Below are 18,296 nucleotides of genomic sequence, written 5' to 3'. Positions count from 1 at the left end.
CATTGCTAATTGCAAACCTTGAGCCTCAGAAAGGGGGTTAGACCTCAAGTGAAACATTGCTCTAAACTTCCAAACACTGAATGGATGCCTCTTTAATCATTGTTACAAATTACTTGATTTTACTTTTGTTTCTGATGTTAAGAAAATATATGTTAGTGATGTGAAAACACACTCAGAAAACATTTGAGCAGTATTATTGCTCGCCCATCTCTTGTTTCCTGGCTATTCAGATAGACTTTAGTGTTGCTGATCTGTTCTTGTATGGTTCCTTCACTACTATTACTTGTTTATTTCCTGTTTAATTATATTTGAGACAAACAGTGTCATTCCACTGAAAATGATTGATTTATGTTTGTCAACTGCAGCCATCAGGTTTTTCCAAGAGTGTTGGACACTTTGCAAGTGTGGCACAATAAAATGTGATGGGCACTTTCTCATAATCGACACAAGTGCACTAGATACAAGACTCTTAATTATATAAATGATTCTATAATCACTTTTCATGATAATAACTCATTTCAGTCATTAACAAAGATCCCTGTAGTTCTGACCTTGTTTTGAAGACTATTATTCAATTTCTTTGTCCTAATACAACAATTATCCAGGAGTTTATGCTCAATTGCCTTTGGGGTCAGGAAGTAATTTCATTTTTCCCCCTCAGATTTACCCATGTTTATCCAGCTCCCTTGGGAGATTAAATAAGTTGGTAAGTCCACAACAGTGTAATTTATGTGGTGTCAGCAGGACATTTTCAATGGGCTGATTGACCTTCTCTTGTTCTTCTCTTTGTCGATATTCAACCGTACTCCGTTGCTGTACCAACTGAGGTATTGAAAGTACATGTTTTCTTATGCTCATATCCTGTAGCCTGGTAGTTTGAAATACATAGTGACAAGTAATGGGAATTCTGACGTAGGAAATTCAGACCTTGTAAGGTATAGTTAACAGCAGTTTGAAGATTGGCCCGAGGTTTGGATAAGGAAAATAATTCAATTTTTTGTTGATATTTGTGCTCAAAGGGGGACATTGTTGTTAGAAAGTGGAATACATTCCTATACATTCAGCCACCCACTGTCAGCAGTGGGTATTCCTAGACATAGCAGAGTTCAGTGAAGAGTAAAACTTTTTTTGTTTTATTCCTAATCTCACCATGGTGGGGTGTGCCCATTTACCACAGTCATCATTCAGCCACTGTGGACTGGTATACATATGGTAGGATTGGGGGTTGAGGGCAACTGTCCATTGGTGCTGCATTCAGTAGTTTGCATTGTGGCACCATACCTTTCCCTATTAGGAATTAGGCTGAAATTGAAAATATCTTATAGGGCCCTTTAAATTTACAAACAGAAGAAACTTTCATCCCATCAGTCTGGGTTGCATTCAAGTCCACAAACAGAGGTCTGCAGTCATTATCTACACCATTGCAACACCTAGTCCCCTTAGCAATTTCATGATCATGAAATATTGGTAACTTGCAGCAAATAAGAGAAGGGGAAAAATTGCTCTCCTTGGATCATGGGTGAATGCACAAAGGTCAGTAGTAGAATGCCACAATTGGCCTCTGTCCCTGATCTAGGCAGGTGACAAATTAGCTTGGGTCCCAACTCCTGATAATTCTTCAGTGATGCCCCGCTGGAAAGCACAGATGTAGGCATCAAGTGAGGACTGGATTAGACTGAAATTTGTTTAAAAAGTCTGTCAATGCTCATTGTCCAAGGTCGCAGATGAAAGTAGGCCATTTGGGTGAAGTACCCAAGGACTGCTGGCAATCATGGAACTGTATACTAACTAACATGAGTCGCTGCCTCCAAGAGGAGAGATAAAGGGAGAGAATGGATTACAAAAACTGGAAGAAAGGAAAAGAAAATGAAAAACAAAAGGAAAATAACAGAAAACATCAGAGTAACTGTTTGTAGTAAGCTGTTAGTCAGTCCTATAAGTTTATGTTAGAACAAGCATCAGTCCTTCCATAATACTGAAATAACTGAGGGGTTAATTTTTTATTAGAATTGCCATCAGGAAAGCAAAGTGTTCTCTACTAAATATATTTTTTCTATAATGTAAAAATTATGACACATCCATACTGTCCTTTAATTTAGCTTTCAGTCAGAAAGGCATTAACTGGGAGCTTCTAGAAGTGCTACCTGAAGAATTATAATTAATACCTACAATGAATCATAAATTATTCCCATAATCACAAGTTTTTCTAATACTTTTCAGACAATCCATTATAAAGATTGCTATGTGGAACAGATTTATGAACTGTTAGAAGACAGACTAATATAAAGAAAGGATCTAATTCTGGGAGCCTGGGGAATTAAAGAATAATGGAGGCACTATCATATAGTAAGTTGTAATTGAGGATGGATAAGCCTGATCAAAGAACAAGCCTGCAGATTGAGTCAAGTTGCCTTTTCTTAATTGCAAGCTACTTTATACTCCTCACGTGGACTGAAGGTTGATGCGTTATTTTTGGTGTTGGATTAATTTTGAAATCATCATCCATTCCTATTGCATTAAATGGGAACTCTACTGGTAAGTTTGTGATAAAAGAGTCTGCACCATGTGCATGATCAGTGACCACAATGAGATCACCCAAGTCTATGTCATTGTGTGATATGTGAACCAACCTGCAAGACAGTTTAATAGAACAATATTGCACTTTTAAACAGTTAACTGTAGGAAAAAGTAAAGTTTCTCATCGTTGCTGCCTGGTGTCTGTTCCAACAACAACACAAGGTAAGTGTCTGGAAACTAACCTGCTCACCACCTGTCTGATGTAATTGAGATCACAACTCAGCCTCCACGGTATTACTTACATTGAAATTCATCTGTCAACTATGACTGCATCCCATTAGGCTCATACTTTAAATGAAATCTTCACTCAGGCATATCTGTGCAGTGTTCCCAGACCACTGTAATAATTTACTGGCACACTGCTATTTTCCCTATATTTTGTCTTGATAATTGTCCTGTACTCTTTCCCAACTGTCAAAGTACTCCAAAAAAATAAGGAAACAATTAAACAGTTCTCATAAGTAGCAACAGCTCCACTTGTTTGAGATTGTTGGGTCTCAATGACACACAAAGGCCACATTGATTAACAAGTCAATTTTCATAGTAAGCTTCATGCATTGAAAGCTGCTGGTTTGATGATACCAAATACTATCTTCCATAGGGAAAGTACCTATCCCACCTGATTTGCTTTGAATCCATCCATGTTTATACAGCATACATTCTGCTTCAAAATAGTGGCCCCTGCCTTGCCCTGAGCAATGCCACAGGAGATCCACTAGTATCTTTTAAAGTTGCTATGAGATTTGTCTGCCTGTTTCTTGGTTTTCATTCCTGAATCCATGGGCAGGTAATTTTTCCAATAAAATGTAAGAAATTTCATAGTATGGACACATCCTATGTCCATGTAAACTATTCTTCTCTTATTCACATGCCAATATTAACATATAAGCACAGCAAAAGTACAATCTTTTGCTGTCTACCAGAAAGATGTTTCTCTTGACATCTGAAGGCTTATAGCTATACTAATATCTTATTTGTCTCAGTAGCCTTTCTTTTCCTTATGCCTGTGTGAAGTGGTTTAGGATGTTTTTCTACCTTAAAAGGAGCTATATGAATGCAAGTTGTTGGTATATAGTATACACCCTACAAAGGTATACATAATTGCCTCCTTGCTAATAAAAATTACCAATGCACTACACAAAACTGTATCACCATTTAAATTCACTATTATTAGTTCCCTCAATGGCTTAGTGGGTAGATACAATGTGACTAGACTAGAAAGGTTTCAAGCTTGATCCCCTCTCTGTAGCCATTTAGCTGATCTCAGCTGGAGGTGAATTAGGCAAATAGATGATTTAGAAACAGTAACTGCATAGAATAAAGGAATAGGAAATTAACAGATTACAGTTCTTTCTTTGCTTCATAACTTCCAGCGCACCTGAATTAAAAGGACCCTTGTATCCATGAAGGAACATTGGGAATGCAGTGTCACTAGTGAGATATCCTATATTCTTTGCTTCATACTCTCCAGTATACAGTCACAAGTAATTTCACATTACTGAAACTAGAGTAAGCTATATGAGATGATGGAGGTAAGTTTGTGCTAGATAGCATTTCCTGGAGTCTAACAATAACTTTGGAGGTCAGTATTAAATATCTTTTGACAGAAATGTCAGAATAGTTTGATTTTGCTATCCAATTTAAGATGCAGATTCTTTCAGACTTAGCAATACTGCTGCTACCACAATGGCTCAGTGGTTAATTCCACTGTCCAGTGTGGTACTGAGTCATCCAGATCAGAAAGGTCCCAGATTTGACCCCTCATGGGGTTAACTCATCTTAGCCATGTCAACAGTTGAGGAATTGATTTGCCACAGCACTCCTGATCACTGTCCCGTGACCAGATGGACGGATAGGACAATTTTCTGTGGTGGAGGAGTCCAGAACAAGGGAGCATAACCCTAAGATTAGAGCTCGGGGTGATGTCAGAAAGCTCTTCTTCACATAAAGGGTGGTAGAAGTCTGGAACTCGCCCCAGAAAAGCTGCTGCGGTTAGGTCAATTGAAAATGTCAAAACTTGATTACAGTATCAAGGCGGTAGATGAAGTTAAGATATAGATTATCCATGATCTAATAAAATGGCAGAGCAGGCTTGAGCAGCTGAATGGCCTACTCCTGTTCCTATGACCCCCTACTCCAAAATATATTGCACGGACATTGGATGAGGACAGGACCAGGCATGGCTGTGGTTTGCTAGTCTGTTGACACCAGCTGTCCAGCGTCAGATATGCAGAATGGCTAACTGGACATAGATTGCTGTACCGGTGGTATTATACTTTGAAAGACTTACATTTCTATAGTGTCTTTCACAACTTCAGAATGTCCCAATGTGCTTTACAGCCAGTGAAGTACTTTTGGGGTATATCACTTTTGTAATGCTGGAAATGTGGCAGCCAATTTACGTGCCACAAGCTCCCACAAACAGTGGTGAAATAATGGCTATCTAATGTTTTTCAGTGCTGTTGGGTGAGGGATAAATATTGCCCATAACACCAAGACAAACTCTCCTGCTCTTCTGCGGAGTAATTCCACCTGAGAGCGCAGATGGGGCCTTGGTTTAACGTCTTATCTGAAAGACCTTTGACAGTGCGGCATTCCTACAGTACTGCACTAGAAAGTCAACCTGCATTATTGGCTCAAGTCTCATTGAAAAGTAAAAGGGGAAAAAGCACATGCAGTTCCCTGCTGAATAGGCACATATAATTTTGAATAGACTATTTTAAATCAGAATAGTTACTGCTAGCTGCTAAATTAAGTTTTATTCCTTGTGATGTCATTTAAATCACGACAGAGTGTATTCTATATTAGAATCACACAGTTTTGGTGTGGATCGATGGTATCGTAAAGTTCACAAACTATAACAACTTGCATTCATATAGCTCCTTTAACATGGAAAAATTGTCCCAAAGTGCTTAAACCTAAGCTGTCCCAGACGATCAGGTTGCAGCTTGTCTCAGTCTCTCTAGTTTAACAGTCATGACTGCTAGAGAACCTTAAACTAAATAGCTGCTTAGTATTACACACTGCCTGGGTCAACTGTATTGGGTATCGGAGCTGAAATCATGTAACTGTAAATTAACGGAAAATGTAACTGCATTTTGCCAAAAGATCAATGTCCAATAAGGGCTACACAATCAAACTTGTCGCTCTGATTGAAAGTCTAAATTGCCTTTCAAAGATAAGGTGGTAATCAACATAGGTTTAACAGCCTTTCTTCTGAGTTCAATTACATGCTAATGACTTGTGCCAGGCAGAGATCTTTAAATACTATTCCTGATTAAATCTTATGTAAGTAATGAAAAATTACTTAAGCTAGACAATCGATAGAACTGAGGCCTTAATCACTATATTTCAGCTATATTTTCTGATCTTGTTGCACAAGAGACTTCCCCAAGTCCCAGTCACAATAATAAAGGATAATAATTAAATGGAGTCATCTGAGTTTATTTACTTTTTCTGGCTCAAGTTGAGGTGGGCAGTACTTTTAATTTAACGTTTCAGTAGTGAATGGAGGAATAGTTGAACATTGCAAGAACTGTGGCCGTGAACAAATGTTGTCGTAATTTGGTAGCCAGAGATAATTTTCTTTAAAAATCTTTTATTATAGATTTGTGTAAATAATAAAATTGAGACTGTGCAAACTAGACAATAAAGACAGAAATAAAAACATGTTGTATCAACAATTCCCAAATGATAAAGACAATCAGATTATCCAGTATTGGCAAAGCCAACATGGGATATGAAACACACAGGATCATTGGTTCCTCGGCACAAAGAATACATTTCAAAAGAGGTAAAGGGGTAGGCTCGGTTTGGTCCTAAAACTCTTGACAGTCAATGAATTATTCTTGAAGTGTGGTCACTGTTGTTTTTGTAGAAAAACATGGCAAGCTATTTGCACACAGCAAGGTACTGGAAAGAACAATCTGATTAAATGAGCAGTTGACGTGTGTTGGTGGTGCTGGTTGAGGGACAATTGTTATCTGGTATACCAGGTGAACTCTCCTGCTTTTCTTTCAGTAGTGCCACGGGATCTTTCTACCCAGCTGAGCAGGCAGATGGGCCTCAGTTTAACATCTCATGTGAAAGATGGCATTTCAGACAATGTAGTACTATTGATTGTGTTGAAATGCCAGTTTGGATTATATGCTGAGGTCCAGCAATCAGCTTTGAACCCATAACCTTCTGATTCAAAGATGCTACCATTGAGCCAAGGCAGAAATAATGGGGACAATTTTAACCTAACTCACCACCAGGGAAACTAATAGGATCAGCTGATTTACACTTCACTTGATATTGCTCTCCATTCATTTCAATGAAGAGTAAAATCGACTGGTGCATAAAACCACCACTGCACCCAATCCTGTCAGTTTCCCAACTGACGGGTAAGGTTAAAATTGCCCCCAAAGTTCCTGATCCTGATTTCTATCTAATGAAGATAAATTCAATAGGGAATTCAAGAGAAACTTCTTTATCCAGAGAATGGTTAGAAATTGGAACTCCCTACCACAATGAGTGGTTGAGACAAATAAGGAAAAGTTAGACAAACATTTAAGGGAAAAAGGAATAGAAGGAAATACTGATAGGATGAGATAAAGCAGTGTAGGAGGAGGCTCCTGTGGAGCATAAACACCAGCATGGACTTGTTGGGTCAACTGTCCTGTTTCTGTCCTGCAAATACTTTGTAAACTATGAAGAGAAAGAAGCCATTCAGATGTTAATTGCAGACAAAACTGGGGTTAACTGTGATGTATCCAAGCTCGTTGATACTGAATAAGATACATGAAAAAGGGCCACTTGGGTGAGGTAGTGGACTGCTGCAGGAATCCATTATACGACTCATTAGCATTCATGCTCCCAAGTACAGGGGACACGGAAGCAGTTTATTATGTCCACCCTTGTGGAGTTCAGTTAACGGAGCAGACCATGGATCAAGCCTGTGACCTTCATGGTCCATATGGTCAAGGAACCAAACATGGCTGTGCATCTGCCCTCTAAAAACATTTTTTAAAAAATGGATTAAAATTATATTTGTGCTAGATTCAGTCCATTCGCAGTCAATGGGCTGAAAATCAGACCAGCATTAATATTCACAGGGCTTAGTATCCTGTTCAATTACATTGTTTATTAATGCTAATTGCATGTTAAAACAGCAATTAAAGCAGTTTTTAAAATGCATGATTCTTTTTTGTGCTTGGGTTTTCTGTCTTTTGTATCCAAAGCATCTTGTCCTACATAGAAGCATAAATATGTGAAAATGATGTGCCCAGGATATTGTCCCAGAAGATACCTTTCAAACAGATGGTAGAAAAGGACTGTGAAAAATACCAAGACGCAGGAGGTTAGGCCAGTGCACTAAACAAAATTGGTTTGGCCTATGCTAATGATTGGACTTAAACATAAATGCTTCAGGGGTTATATAATTGTTTCTGCCACCCCTATAAATATCTGAGTAACAATAAAATTAATGTGATTTTTCTTCCTAAATAATTTATGCTTTACAATGCATAAGTACCTCATGAATCACTAATCACAGAATGAGTACTTATCCTGGGATGTATTTTATTACTGTCACTTTTAAATAGAACATTTGTAATTTTAATTATGTAGTTTTTCAGTAAATGATTAAAACAAAAAAAACTCTATATATAATTTAAGTAATTGCTTAAACTCCTTGGTGCTGGGTGGGCAGGATATATTTCTGTTTTTAACACTATGTCTTTTTAATGTTTTCAGGAATAATGCACTTAAAATTACAGTTTATTTCAATGCATCATTAATGTTTTACTTGTGTTTTCACTGAACCTTGTGGCCTGTACAGATGTTGGCTTTAAGAAAAGTGGAACTCCTCTATAGAGTGATCTTATATATAACAGAAAACAAATGGTTAGGGAGGAATGGGGCAGCTGTGGGTGGGGGGGGGGGGGGGGGGGGGGAATGGGTCATAATTTGAAGTTGCATAAAGTCAGATCTCGGTTAGATGTCAGGAGGTGGGTCTTTTCCCAGAAAATAGTGGACCTGTGGATTCCTTCAAGCAAGAGTTGGACTTGTTTCTGGCTGGGATGAAAATCACTTCATACGAAAGTAGGTACTGCCAGGAGTGGTCTTGTGGTTGAGAGGAATTTCTGAGATATTTTCCCCACAAATTGGCCTGTTTTAAAAAAAAAAGGTTTTCTCGCCTCTCCCAGGAGATTACATGGTTTTGGGTGAGATAGAGAGTATATATTGGGATCTACCAGGTATCAAAAATTGTGTAGGACAGTTTTGAAGGAGTGAAAAAACATTTCCTGCCTGTTACTGTTTGCATGTTTGTAATGCAGCTGCCACGACAAACCACTGGTAAATACACTGCACACTGTGAAAATGCCCAATATAGATCCAGCAATTTCCCCTCAGTCGATCTTCAGTCTCAGCTGAGTTAGCTGGTGCAAGTGGCTGGAGTACAATTAACATCTGACATGGCTTCAGCCATGATGCCTTCTATTGTTCAATAGCAAGCTGAAATAGTATAGAGTGCATATGAAGAATGGGGAGATAGCAAATTGTGGCTAGAACAGTTAGAACTGTACCCCCAGCAGGTATACCCCATGGAAATAGTTTGTGAAAGGGTCAAAACTGGAGAGTTTACCAATTAAGGTTGGGGGAAAAATGTTTCTCTGTTGCTGGATACCATTCACTTTGGTCATCAGTAATAAAACTAAAATGTTCCAACAATGCAACTTTACATACTCAGTATATTTTTTAAAAATGTAACCTTGTAACCTTGAGAATGCTAACTGCATGAATTAGCGAACCCAGTTAGACCGCACACTCTCTCTTGTAGATCATATTACCAAACTGATTGGCTAAATGCCTTTTAAAAAAAAAAGTATCAGGTATTTCTACACACAGAGCCTGGGGCAATTACAGAAACTGCACTAATTATGCCTCACTTTGGTTGTGGTAATACAGTCTGGCGACAGTGTTCAAATAGTTAGGGGCTGCAAATATCAGAAAATATTGCAAACAGCATTATATTGCATTGTAATTTCAAACCTCAAAGGAAGTAACCTTTCCTAAACTCAAGCAGTTTTCAGTATCCACTACCACAGACTTTCATCCGTCAAAATGCTTTATTCTTGAGGAATGCAGTTGCAAGGTCAAGGCTCATTGTAGCAGGACAGCAGTGTGGTTAAAGGAAAAAGAAGAGGAGAGGAGATAAATCAGGCGATGCCAACCTTGAATTTCAAAGTACATTCAGACTTTGAAAGTTTAGCATTGGTGCGAAGTGCACTTTGCACGACACTAAACTTGAAGTGTAAATCAAAGCACTGACACCTGTTTCAGGCTGCTTTTATACAATAACTGTAGCATCAGTGTGAAGCAAAACTGCATTGCACCAAGCTGTACTTGTACTGTAAATGTGTCCTTAAAAGCCCATAGACTACAAGGCTGAGGAAGGTAACAAGTAGCATAGTTTTAAGATTTGATTTCAACAGTGAGGATGCTGGTAGTAGAGTGATCACAAACTATACACTGCACACGGTTAACTGTGCAACATGTTGCATGAATTTGCTCGTTTACAATATGCCAACATGGCAGCAAGTTAAAAGCATCCAGCAAAATAGTTCACATGAGAAACTTTCTTTGCTAAAAGTATATGAAATTAAGTCGAAGAATTGTTTTCCCAGCATTTCAGTTAATTCCTGGTAAGATATTAAGACAATGGAAACAGTTACTGTATGAACATGTTGACTGGATTTCATTAACTGTAGGTGAATCTGATTGTGTTTGTATTTAATGGAGTGGAATCCCTATTTGCATATTAAAATATTTAATACAGCTCATTAGTTACTGATTATTTCTCCAATAAAGTTGCAGCAGTTGTGCCATGATTGTTAGAATTATAGAATACAGTACAGGAGGTGGCTATTTGGTCCATTGTGCCTGTGCCAGCTCTTTGACAGACTATCCAATGAATCCCATTCAATCCTTGCAGGCAGTGCATTCTAGATCATAACAACTCACTGTGTAAAAAAAATGTTCCATGTTACTTCCAAAAGTTGTGTTATTTACTGTATATTTGTGTCCGCTGGTTACCGACCCTTCTACGACTGGAAACAGTTTCTCCTTATTTACTGTTTGTTAATCCTTCATTCTGGATGCCATTGCACAACTCTGGCAAACTGCATCCATAATAGGAACTGCCATTGGCTGTAAAAAAAGACAAAATCTGTATGTAATTGTTCCCCATATCTATTAACTTATTAGAGAACAATGTAGATCTGTATTCCCACATACCTGCAGCATTACTCTGTTTTCCACAGACAACAGATGCTCTAGCAACATAGACAGACTAAGTGAGTGGGCAAAACATGCAAGCAATTAGGGTTGGGGTACAAGAGTAAGTACGTCTTGCTGCAATTGTACATTGGTGAGACCACATCTGGAGTATTGAGTACGTTTTTGGTCTCCATATTGAAGGAAGGATATACTTGCCTTAGAAGGGTACAATGAAGGTTCACTAGATTGATTCCCGAGGTGAAAGAGTTGTCCTTTTAGGACTGATCAAGTACAATGGACCTATTTTCTCTGCAGTTAGAAGAACGAGAGGTGATCTCGTCGAAACATAAGATTCTGAGAGGCCGTGACAGGGTAGATACTGAGAGGCTAGTTCCCTGTCTGAAGAGTCTAGAACTAAGGGGCATAGTCTCAGGATAAGGGGTTGACCATTTAGGTCTGATATGGGGGTTCTAAATCTTTGGAATCTCTACCACAGAGGGTTGTGGATGCTCAGTTGTTGAGTATATTCATAGGATCATTGGAAATAGGAGCAGGAGTAGGCCATTCGGCTCATCGAGCACGCTCTGCCATTCCATCAGATTATGGCTGATCATCTACCTCTTTGCCATTTTTCCCCACTATCCCCATATTCCTTGATGTCATTAGTATCCAGAAATCTATCAACTTCAGTCTTGAACATGCTCACTGATTGAGCAGTCGAGAATTCCAAAGATTCACCACCCTCTCAGCAAAGAAATTACTCCTCATCTCAGTCTTAAAGGGCCTGCCCCTTATTCCCCTAGACTCACCAACCAGGGGAAACCTCCTTTCCACATCCACCCTATCATGCCTTGTAAGAATTTAGTAAAGGTTTCAATGAGATCACCTCTCATTCTTGAAAACTCTAGAGAATACAGGGCCAGTTTCTGCAATCTCTCCTCATAAGACAATCCCACCATCCCAGTGATTAGTTTGGTGAACCTCCGTTGCACTCCCTCTATGGCAAGTATATCCTTCCTTAGGTAAGGAGACTTAAACTGTACACAATACTCCAGGTGCAGTCTCATCAATGCTTTATACAAATGAAGCAATACATCTTTACTCCGGTACTCAAATCCCCTTGCAATGAAGGCCAACATACCATTTTCCTTCTTAATTGCTTGCTGCACCTGCATACTAGCTTTGAGTGACTCATGAACAAGGACACCCAGGTCTCTTTGGACATCAACACTTCCCAACCTCTCACCATTTAAGAAATACTCTGCCTTTCTGTTTTTTCTACCAAAGTGGATCACTTCACACTTATTCATTCATATATTCCATCTGCCGTGTTCTTGCCTGTTCACTTAGCCTGTCCAAATACCCTCGAAGCCTCCTTGCATCCTCCTCACAACTTACATTCCCATCTAGTTTTGTGTCATCTGCAAATTTGGAAACATTACAATTGATCCCCATATCCAAATCATTTATATAAATTGTAAACAGCTGTGGCCCAAGCACTGATCCTTGAGGTACCCCTCTAGTAACAGCCTGTCATTCTCAGAATGACCCATTTATTCCTACTCTCTGTTTTCTGTCAACCAATTCTCAATCCATAGCAGTATATTACCCCCAATCCCATGTGCTCTAATTTTGTTTACTAACCTCCTCTGTGGGACCTTGTCAAAAGGCTTCTGAAAATCCAAATACACATCACTGGTTCTCCTTTATCTATGCTACAAGTAACATCCACAAAAAACTCCAACAGGTTTGTCAAACATGATTTCCCTTTCACATATCCATGCTGATTCTGCCCAATCATATTATTATTTTCCAAGTGTCCAGTTATCTCATCCTTTATAATAGATTCCAACATTTTCCGTACTACTGACGTCAAACTAACAGGTCTGTAGTTCTCTGTTTTCTCTCTCGCTCCCTTCTTAAATAGTGGGCTTACATTTGCTACTTTCCAGTCTGCAGGAACCCTTCCAGAATCTACAGAATTTTGAAAGATAACCACCAATGTATCTACTATCTCTATAGCCACCTCCTTCAAGCCTCTGGGATGTAGCTCATCTGGTCCAGGGGATTTATCAACTTTCAATCCAATTAGTTTGAGCATTACTTCTTTGTTGATACTAATTACTTCCAGTTCCTTATTTTTACAAGTACCTTGGTTCCCTAGTATTTCTGAGAGATTTTCTGTGTCTTCCTCTGTGAAGACAGCAACAAAGTAATTGTTGAGTCTCTCCACCATTTCCTCATTCTCCACCACAAACTCTCCTGTCTCCACCTGCAATGGACCCACATTTGTCCTTGCTAATTGTTTCCTTCTCACGTACCTAAAGAAACTTTTACAGTCCGCCTTTATGTTTCTAGCTAGCTTAGATTCATAATCTCTTTTCCTTTTCTTTATCAGTTTCTTGGTCCTCCTTTGTTGGACTCTAAATTGCTCCCAATTCTAGGGCTTACCACTTTTTCTGGCGACCTTATAAGCCACTTCCTTTGACCTAATGTAATCCTTAATTTCCTTTGTTAGCCATGGTTGACTCGCCTTTCTGGTTGGGTTTTTGTGTCTTCGAGGAATGAATATTTGTTGTAAACTGTGTAATACTTCTTTAAATACTAGCTATCGCCTGTCTACCATCAAATCTTTAAATGTATTTTCCCAATCCACCTTAGCCAACTTGCCCCTCAGTTTCCTTTGTTCAGATTTAAGACCCTAGTTTCAGAATAAACTATATCTCTTTCAAACTAAATGTGGAATTCTATCATATTGTGATCACTATTTCCTAATGGCTCCTTTACAGCAATGTTATTAATTAACCCTTTCTCATTGCATAATACTAAATCTAAAATAGCCCGATCCCTAGTTGGTTCTTCAACATACTGCTCCAGAAACCCATCTCATATACACTCCAGGTATTCATCCTCCACAGCTTTAGTGCCGTATCTATATGTAAATTGAAGTTGCCATTATTACTGTATTGCCTATGCTACATGCAGCTCTAATTTCCTGATTTATACCGTGCCCAACATTACCACTACAGTTTGGTGGCCTATAAAAAACTCCCACCAATGTTTGCTGCCCCTTAGCTCCACCCAATCTGATTCTACATCTTTCTCCTTCGATCCAAGATCCTCTCTCACGAACGTACCGATCTCGTCCCTTATTAACAGCGCTACCCCATCTCCAAACCTCTCTGCCTATCCCTCCTAAATGATGAATATCCCTGAATATTCAGTTCCCAGTCCTGGTCACCCTGTAACCACATTTCCGTAATGGCAATTAAATCATACCCATTTCCCTCTATTTGTACCTTCAAATCATCTACCTTGTTGCGAATGCTGCCTGCATTCAGATAGAGTGCCCTTATCTTTGTCTTAACATTATTCCTCATTTCAATCCTATTTGACGTTTGCCTTCGTCTTGTCTACCTTCCAATTTTGCTTACTACTTCTCTACTTCCTGTTATGAGTTTTGCTTCCTTCCAATCTGAGCTCCCTCTTAGGTTCCCAACCCCCTGACAATTTAGTTTAAACCCTTCCCAACAGCACTCGCAAATCTCCCTGCGAGGATGTTAGTCCCGGTCCTGCTAAGGTGCAACCCATCCATCTTGTACAGATCCCACCTACCCCAGAACAGATCCCAATGCCTCAAAAATCTGATGCCCTTCCTCCTGCACCAATTCTCCAGCCATGTGTTAAATCGCTTAATCCTCCTATTCCTATGCTCACTGGCACGTGGCCCTGGGAGTAATCCTGAGATTACTGCTTTTGAGGTCCTGCTTTTTAATTTCTTCCCCAATTCCTAAAACTTTAATTTCAGGACCTCATCCCTCTTCTTACCTGTGTCGTTGGTACCAATATGAACCACGACCTCTGGCACCCTCCCCCAGAAGAATGTCCTGCAGCCGTTCTGTAACATCCTTGACCCTGGCACCGGGGAGGCAACATACCGTCCTGGTGTCACGTCTGCTGCCACAGATACGCCTGTCTGTTCCTCTAACTAATGAATCCCCTATCACTATTTCCCTTCCGCTCTTCTTCCTCCCCTCCAGGGCAGCTGAGCCACCCGTGGGGCCATGGACTTGGCTTTTTCTGCACTCCTCTGAGGAACTCTCGCCCTCACCAGTATCCAAAATGGAAAATCGTTTAGCAAGCGAAATCGACTTAGGGGACTCCTGCATTACCTGCCTGGTTCTCTTAGACTGCCTGATAGACACCCATGCCCTCTCTTCCTACGCATTCATAACCTGTGGTATGACCACCTCCCTATACGTGCTATTCATATAGCTCTCTGCCTCACGGATGCACGAGTGACTCCAGCCATCGCTCGAGTTCTGAAACTGGAGCTCAAGCTTCTGCAACTGGTAACACTTCCTGCAGATGTGTTTGTCAGGGACACATGGTGCGTCCACGACTTCCCACATGCCATTTTTTTTATTCATTCATGGGATGTGGACATCGCTGGCTAGGCCAGCATTTTGCCCATCCCTAATTGCCCTCGAGAAGGTGGTGGTGAGCTGCCTTCTTGAACCACCGCAGTCCATGTAGGGTAGGTATACCCACAGTGCTGTTAGGAAGGGAGTTCCAGGATTTTGATCCAGCGACAGTGAAGCAACGGCGATATTGTTCCAACTCAGGATGGTGTGTGCCTTGGAGGGGAATTTACAGGTGGTGGTGTGCCCATGCATCTGCTGCCCTTGTCCTTCGAGGTGGTAGAGGTCACGGGTTTGGAAGATGCTGTCTAAGGAGCCTTGATGCGTTACTGCAGTGCATCTTGTAGATGGTACACACTGCTGCCACTGTGCGTTGGTGGTGGAGGGAGTGAATGTTTGTGAATGGGGTGCCAATCAAGCAGGCTGCTTTGTCCTGAATGGTGTCGAGCTTCTGGAGTGTTGTTGGAGCTGCACCCACCCAGGCAAGTGGACAGTATTCCATTACACTCCTGACTTGTGCCTTGTAGATGGTGGACAGGCTTTGGGGAGTCAGGAGGTGAGTTACTCACCGCAGGATTCCTAGACTCTGACTTGCTCTTGTAGCAATGGTATTTATATGGCTACTCCAGTTCAGTTTCTGATCAATGGTAACCCCCCCACCCCCAGGATGTTGATACTGAGGGATTCAGCGATCGTAATGCCATTGAACATCAAGGGGAGATGATTAGATTCTCTCTTGTTTGAGATGGTCATTGCCTGGCACCTGTCTGGCACGAATGTTACTTGCCACTTATCAGTCCAAGCCTGGCTATTGTCCAGGTCTTGCTGCATTTCTACAAGGACTGCTTCAGTAGGAGCATGGCGGGAGCGGAGAGGGAGAGAGAGGAGCATGGCAGGAGCAGAGGTTTAAAAAGCATGCCAAAAGTCCAGAGTCGGAGACTGGAGACAGAGACAGATAGAGAGAGAGAGAGAGAGAGGAGCAGGCGGGGGCAGCAGGAGCGGAGCAGGGAAAAATCGAAAAGTGACGTCAGAGTGACATCACAATCAACAGTGATAGCAGGGAAACAGAGAGCTGCCGAGGTGAGTATACAGGTAAGCTTTTAATTTAATTTAATTTCAATCAAACATAGCATCAAACATCACAGGCAAGCAGGTATGTGATTGGTTTGGGAAGAAGCTACCCGTTTGGTGAGTATCTGGGAAGTGATTAAAGTCCATTCTAATCCTAACGTTTAAAATTGTAAAGGAACTAGCGGTAAGCTTAACAAAATATACAAAAGAAAAGAAATCATTGAATAAAATAATTAAGTAGTTAATTAAAACACATTAAGGATGGCAGGACAAGTGATGTGTCACAGCTGCAGCATGTGGGAGCTCCTGGATGCCGGTGTGATCCAGGGCAAACATGTCTGCAGTAAGTGTTTGAGGCTTGAAGAGCTTCAGCTCAGAGTCATTGAACTGCAGACACTGCGACACATCAGGGAGGGAGAAAGTTACCTGGACATTTTGTACCAGGAGGCGGTCCCACCCCTAAGGTTAGGGTCTTCTGATTTGGTCAGTGCTCAGGGACAGGAGAATGTGGTTGCAGCTGAAGCAGGTAAGGGGACCCTGAGAGCAGGAGTGCAGGACAATCACAAAGGCTGAGGCTCCAATAGGTTTGAAGTTCTTTCAGCTTGTTTGGATGAGAGTGGGGGCTGCAGGGTGGATGAGCAACCTAACCATGGCACCATGGTACAGGATGCCATTCAAGTGGCAGGACAAAAAAGGATTGTAGTGGTAGTAGGGGACAGTATAGTTAGGGAGATTAACACTGTCCTCTGCAGCAAAGAGTGAGAGTCCAGACGGCTGTGTTGCCTGCCCGGTGCCAGAGTTTGGGACATCTGCTCAGGGCTGGAGAGGAAATTAAAGTGGGAGGCGGGGAATCCAGTCATTGTGGTCCATGTAGGTACCAATGACATAGGCAGGACAAGGAAAAAGGTTCTGCATAGTCAGCCTGAGGAACAAGGCATCAAATTAAGAAGCAGAACCTCAAAGGTAATAATCTCTGGATTATTACCTGAGCCATGTGCAAAGTGGCATAGGGCAAAGAAGATTAGAGAATTTAATGCATGGCTCAAACACTGGTGTGGTAGAATTGGGTTCCGGGTTATAGGGCACTGGCACCAGTACTGGGGAAAGTGAGTACCGTTGGGACGGTCTACACCTGAACCGTGCTGGGGCAGGTGTTCTAGTGAGCTGCATAACTAGAGAAGTAGAGAGGGTTTTTAAACTGAATAGTGGGGGCAAGGGATCAAATTTGGGAAGATATGGTAAATCAAGGAGTAGAGACAAGGCAAGAGAGAAAGGTATTAATATTCATATGGGAAATGATTAACAGACTGTGACAGGAAGGGACAGAGCATACAAATCTGAGAGTAAATCAACAGATAAGGCTAGAGGTTATAAAACTAAAGGCTCTGTATCTGAATGCACGTAGCATTCGAAACAAAACAGATGAACTGAGTGCGCAAATAGAAATTAAAAAGTACGATCCGATAGCCATCACAGAGACATGGCTGCAGGACAACATAGATTGGGACCTGAATATTGAAGGGTACATGGCATTTAGGAAGGACATGAAGCTAGGAAAAGGTGGAAGGTAGCTCTGTTAATTAATGATGGTATTAGCACAATAGAGAGGGAGACCAGGATGTAGGAGCAGTGTGGCTGGAGATGAGAAATCATAAAGGCAAGAAGTCACTTGTGGGAATGGTGTACAGGCCACCTAACATTAACCACACTGTAGAACGAGGTATAAAGGAAGAAATAATGGCAGCTTGTCAGAAAGGTACAGCGATAATTAAGGGGGATTTTAACCTACATATAGACTGGAAAAATCAGATGGATCGAAGTAGCCTGATGAGGAGTACATAGAATGTTTTCAGGATAATTTCTTGGAACAATAGGTTCTGGAGCCAACCAGAGAGCAGGCTATTCTCGACCTGGTATTGTGCAACGAGATAGGATTAATTAATGACCTCATAGTTAAGGCACCCC

At 40.8% G+C, this 18,296-nt stretch overlaps 1 long non-coding RNA gene across 2 annotated transcripts in view; it reads right to left on the bottom strand.

The window, feature by feature from the left end:
* LOC137352557 (uncharacterized) overlaps positions 1–18,296 on the bottom strand; it is a 175,338-nt gene that overhangs the window by 151,129 nt on the left and 5,913 nt on the right. The gene's annotated exons all lie outside the window — the stretch shown is intronic.

This window comes from Heterodontus francisci, chromosome 38, assembly GCF_036365525.1.
Source record: "Heterodontus francisci isolate sHetFra1 chromosome 38, sHetFra1.hap1, whole genome shotgun sequence".
Lineage (NCBI taxonomy): Eukaryota > Metazoa > Chordata > Chondrichthyes > Heterodontiformes > Heterodontidae > Heterodontus > Heterodontus francisci.
Note: the sequence above shows the minus strand (reverse complement) of the source record. Positions and strands in the feature narration are given on the sequence as shown.